The sequence below is a fragment of the Falco peregrinus genome, chromosome 6 (genome assembly GCF_023634155.1).
Source record: "Falco peregrinus isolate bFalPer1 chromosome 6, bFalPer1.pri, whole genome shotgun sequence".
NCBI classification, from domain to species: Eukaryota; Metazoa; Chordata; class Aves; order Falconiformes; family Falconidae; genus Falco; species Falco peregrinus.
Window position 1 is genome coordinate 37,963,316 of NC_073726.1, and position 5,753 is coordinate 37,969,068.

A 5,753-nucleotide genomic window follows, 5' to 3' on the forward strand; every position below is an offset into this window, starting at 1 on the left:
TCTAAATATGTACAGATGTGGTGGGGCACAGCAACAGCCTGCAGCTCACAGCCAAGGATTAGAAAGAAAAAAGTTGCTTTGTCTAATCCTTTCTTCCTAAAGAATGTATTATGTTAGTCTTCTCTTTTCAGATTTCTTTATGTTTACTTAAAAATTGCTAAGCTATATTTACACGGATAGTGAGTTATTACCATTACAAATGCACTCTATCATTAGGCTAGTAGCTGCCAACTACCATCTGCATTTCTCTCTGACTCTGCTTTCAAAACCTGTTCTGAGAGCTCTACCTATCCTTTAAAACCCAGTAAAAACCATTTTTTTAATTGAGTCAGCAAGGCTTGAGTTACTGAATTCATGACTGTATCTCACTTTCGGGGTCTCTGAAGGAAAAGGAAGGATGACAGTCCCACTATAGTGGAAACAGGTTCTGGAATCCCCGGTTATTCAATCCTGAGCAATAGGTTTTTTAGTTATTTACTACGCGAAAAACTGATGTTGATCATTTTGTGGAGTTTTGGAAAATAACCACCATAGACTATTGGCAGGAATGACACCCTTTTTGGTGTCTACACATTTATTCAGGGAAAAGACTACAACCAACAGCTTTTCCCGATATTGTTCCTTCTTCACCCTTTATTCATCTTCCAGCTTCCAACTCTGCCCCTCCAGTTTCTCACGGCCATTGTCTCAAAGCCATCAGAGCCAGAGCAACTGGAAGCCAATTGAGTATACTGACTCTTATTTTCTGCTAATTTCTTTTAAAAACATGCCCTCCATTTGTTTAGTGGAGAGCAAGATCAGGCAGCTTTCTAAAGGAGAGTTGCTGCAGCAAGAAGAAAAAGCAAACCTACGTGAGCATTCAGCTGTGGAGCAATGTTCAACGGCACCATTTGTGGCTTTCCTTTGAGTATAATTTCACAAGGGCCTGAGAACAGAACTAGAAGTACTAGTGAAAAGGCACAGCATGAAAAATGGGAATAACAAGTGCATGATATAGAAGTATTTACCTGGCAACATCCGTAACTGATAGACCAGAGTATGTGACCTGTACTAAACAGACACTGCCTCGCTCTATAACTATATGATGGAAAAATTCTTTCTAATATCTGTAATAAATTACTATAGCATGGAAGGCATGCTGGCACCTTTCCAGTCACAGAGTTCTTACCCTCATTTCAGACTTTGCCCAAAGGATGTGCATTAGATAAGCAAAAGTGTAGGGTGGATGCATGTGGACAGAATCTGAATGGGGATGGAAAACAGGCTGCTTGTGTGTCTGGAGCAACATCGCTATGGCAGGAACTGTGGTTCCCACAGACTAGCGAAAAGCATCAAGGCTGAAAATGCATAAAGATAATGGGGGACAGTAATTTTCTGAAGATGGTGCAAGGGATACAAAGTGAGCGCAGGATTAGAAAGATCGGTATAACACCAGAAATATATGTGGAACCATCACAAGTTCACTTGTGACTTAATTTCACTTGAGACTAAGTAAGTGTGAGGGTAAATGTCTGGAAGCAGTCTCTGCACTAGGGTTCAGAAGAATGAGGAAGGAGGAAGCAACGCAAAGCTGCATTAAAACTGAACAGAGCTATAGGATACTTCTGGGCAATTCCATTAAAACACAGGATTTTCTCCCATCCCACAGAGGTTTAACTGCCTGTCACACTGCATATGATTCTACATCAGACTTCCAAGTAAGTACAAATTAATCTCAGCACATTTTCAAGAACATTGGTTTGGCCATTTTTAAAGTTGGAAGCCAGTAGTGGTGTGGGAGCTGTTTGGTAGCTGAAAACTAGCTGGTTTATGTTTTACAAAACCAGTCCATAATGATGATTGGTGTTTTCTAAAACCATTTTTGTAGTAGAAATTGGGAAGTTTAATGTTTGCAAATTGGCTACTAAACACATGTAATACTTTCATATCTAAAAACTGTTGTGGGTGAATTTGGTGCATATAAAGTCAAAGGACAAACTGCAACTGGCCTGAGTCAAGAACTGCAGACAGACACAGTTCCAGCTGTCACATACAGCTGTCAGTGCATCCAAGTTCTTATCTGCAACACTTCAATTCGAGGCTTGGGCAAAGTCCTTGCAAACGGTGACACCCCCGCATGTTCTGATCCTGACTCTCTCTTCTTCCATGAGTCTTCCCACTGCCATCAGTCAGTCCAGTCAGGCTGGTCACAGTCAAAAGAATGAAGTTACTCCTTCTTCTAGGACACAATCCAAAAATCTCAGCAACTAGAGCTGTGAAAGGCATGGATACTTAGAACTAAGAAATGTCAACTTCCTTAATTTTTATTATAATTCTAAAAGATTTTTGCCTACCATTCTTTCCCTCAGCTGCTTCACCCTGTCAGTTGTAGTAAACACCTACTCAGTTGTCTGGGTGGCTATGCCCAATACCGCAGTGATGAAGCGATGAAGCCATCAGTAGGGGAACAGTCACTTGGACTAAGAACAAATTGTAATACAAAAAATTAAATAAATTAAATAATCCTGACACTTCAGAAAGCAAAATTAGCAGTTGCCATTAAGTATTGCCAATGTGCCCTATCCTTCCTAGTATCTCACATGCCACAACATGCACTCAGCTAGACCATATCAGATATTACCCTGTCCTAGAATCATAGATTGTGCTACTGTACTGTAAAGATTTGAGTTTTCAAGACCAGACAAGCATGTTTATTTGTGTTCAGATCCTCCTGGGAGAACTTGCGGCTTGTGGCATTCTGACCTCTGGTACAAGCTGATGCAGTCACTGATGGACACCTTGGTACTCATCTGGCAGGGGAAGATCCCTTTGTGGCCAGCTTCGTAGTCTCTTTAGGGCTTCTCAGGCATCATTAAGAGAACTCAGCTCATAAGTTAACAAAACCCACAGTCTAATTCACATACCTAACAGACAAAATTATGCAACTCTCACATGTAAATAAGTGGTTCTCAGGTGAAAAAACTGCTCCCAGGGTTAGGCTCTGCAGTTAGCCAGAAGTGACACATTCTGAACTGACACTGAAAACCAAATCCAGCAACCTGCAAATGCTGGCATCTATACTGGCTGTTATGTCTCTCATTTTTGTTACACTTACAAATCATGTGACTGTGTCTGAAAGTTGATTGAAAATGTTGCTATGAAGTATGCTGGTACTGTGAATAAGAGTTTTCAAGGAAAATTCGGTTCAGTAAAAGTTTTAACATCTCATCCCTGCTCTGGGTGAAAACACGTACCAAAACATTGGAATTTCCCATTTTAGACTGCAAAGTATTTTATTCTGTTTTGTGGGTTTGAATTGGTAAGTTAAAGACTCTTCATTCAACACTATTCAACACTATTCCACCTCCCTCTGAGATCTGCATAAACCTTGGTGACATAGTGGTTGTAGGTGCTGCAGTTCCTTATAGTCTTTGTCTGCATATCCACAGCTGAACTAGACACCCAAAGAGGCATCCAGCTCAGACAGACAGAGGTACCCTCAGCCTGACTTTAGTGAGCCTAGTTCAGATCCCTTGACATGTTTCCATCTAAATCAATCTTTCTCAAGAAAGTTAGATTTCATCTTATACTATTTTTCTGAGCCTGTAGTTAAAAATATATCTAGGTTCTTTCTGGGTCCCCTAAGACTTTGTTCAAATTGTATAAATTCAGTTTCTGCCCCTATAAAATTAGAATTATATCTATTTGTCAGATACACTGTAAGACTAAATTGTCTGTAGGGGGCTGAGATTTCCAGTAATACGAACTCTTACTGCAGATTTGACATACTGTACCCAGATAGCTCGGCACATAAAACTTTACTAACCTTCTTAAGATTTCCCCAAAGCATGACGGAATGGCTTCAGTACTTGAAAGTGCCATCACATGATTACTTAAGCTATCTGTGAAAAATAGAAGCTATTCAAGTTTTTTTTAATGCTTTTATTGGTCAGTGGTAGCAGTAAGTTCAGAAAGCTTCTGTTGACACTGTAACATACTACCTGAGTGCTTCCAGTGCTTCACAAATTGCCCTATAAAAGAGGGCAACTTTAGTAGGTGTGATTTTGCTAAACTTTCAGCATGTGCATGTGCTAGGGTAGCTTGTCAGGCCTATAAAATCTCACTGAATTGAATTAAAACTGAACACTGGTTGACCTGCAAGAAGTCAGCATGCTAGCGATCTGGTGCTGCCTGCAGCTTGATAGCTAGACAAATGATCCACCACGCAAGAAGATATTTCTTAAAGCAAAATGCAATGCAACCTAGCCTCAGGTCACAAGACCACTCCTGGAGATCGAAACCAAGGAAAAATTTGTCCTATAGATGTGATCTGCCTCTTATTTCTTAAAAAGATGCCTGATGCCCGATGACAGTAACACCTTTTTAAGAGCCTGCTCATGCAGTTGCCATTCTGCACGCCCCAACACACAACAGTTCTGCAGAAACTCAAGAGACCCAAGGAACAAGATCTCTTGTATTTGACAGGAAAAAACAACTTTTATTTCTCAATTGATTTGAGTCATCTGTTCTGAGCAAAGAAGTATAGGAGAGGATTCCTTCAGCAAAGTCTTTCTCTCCTTGCTCAAAAGGAGATGTCTGGTCTGCTGTGGCAATTTCACTGCACAGATGTTCCTTCACATGTGCTATTACTCTACCTCTACATAGGACCTCCAGCGAACACTGACTAAAGCAGTAATGCACAGGAAGGCAGAACAACAGTAATTCCTATAAACAGCTCTTACATCCAAGAGGAGTTTCCTACCCTGTAAATCTCCACAATTCTTAGACAGAGAATTAAAAATTTACATTTCCACTCATAAATCCTTCTCTCCAAAACAAACAGTACCAGGAAAACACACAGCAAAATTTCACTAACCTTTCTCCTCAGCTCTTTGAGTAAGCTTTCCATGTGAGAAGGCTGATATGCCAGGGAGTGAAACATTCACAGGACATATACCAGAGCCCCAGCTTTGGAACCTAGTACTCAAAATACAGGTGGAAGATACACATAATGACACAACTAGCAGGACAGAGACCTACTGGCTACAGCTGAGGGCGCTCAAAAATATTAATTAGTCTTTGGGCCAAGTCAAACTTTTCAGCTCAAATTCTAGTTGCTTTGGACAGTAGCATGTAACAAAGTTTTTTGTTGAAATTGCCAAATTTAGATGAAACCACGACCCTTTTGGAAGCTCACCATCATAAAAGCTGAAGATGTGGGTATGAAGAACAACGCTTTCAAGAGGAAGGTAAGATATTGTTGGATGGTAGTTAAAATTTAAAGGTGACTTCAGAAACTTAAATACCTGAACTCTCCCACACATTTTGAAGAGCCTGTTCAGCTCTAACACTGTCTTCTTTTTTTCAACTGACATTCCCCTGTGTCTCAGTGTTGACTTCTGACTATATTTGTTGTGATCAGGATTATAGTTGTTTATGACGTGAGAGCACTCAGTGGTGCCAAAGGAGGATTTGCATCTCCCCAAATATAAAGCTGAGTCTCCTTCCCCCTTTTTCTGCTGATACACAGCAATACAGAATCATATCAGACACCAGCTTAGTCCAGGAACTTGTGTCAACCAGCGGAAACAGATAACTCAGACTTAGCTGCTAGAAATCCTTTCCAGGTAGCTTGGGATGGTCTACCCTCATGAAATAGCATTCTAACCCCTAAAAAGTTGACTGAAACTATGAGTCATAATGAACTACAAAGCACGAGGTTTTATTCCCTACCCAAATTATTTGTCTTGTAAACCATTAACTATAACAGGGGA

At 40.4% G+C, this 5,753-nt stretch overlaps 1 long non-coding RNA gene across 1 annotated transcript; it reads right to left on the minus strand.

Annotated features, from left to right (window-relative positions):
- Positions 1-538: 538 nt before the first annotated feature.
- Positions 539-2,446, minus strand: LOC114013456 (uncharacterized). Its single transcript, XR_003556431.2, has 2 exons — positions 2,334-2,446; positions 539-2,252 (listed from the first exon to the last, which is right to left on the minus strand). It is a non-coding gene; the product is annotated as an uncharacterized LOC114013456 (long non-coding RNA).
- Positions 2,447-5,753: the final 3,307 nt, after the last annotated feature.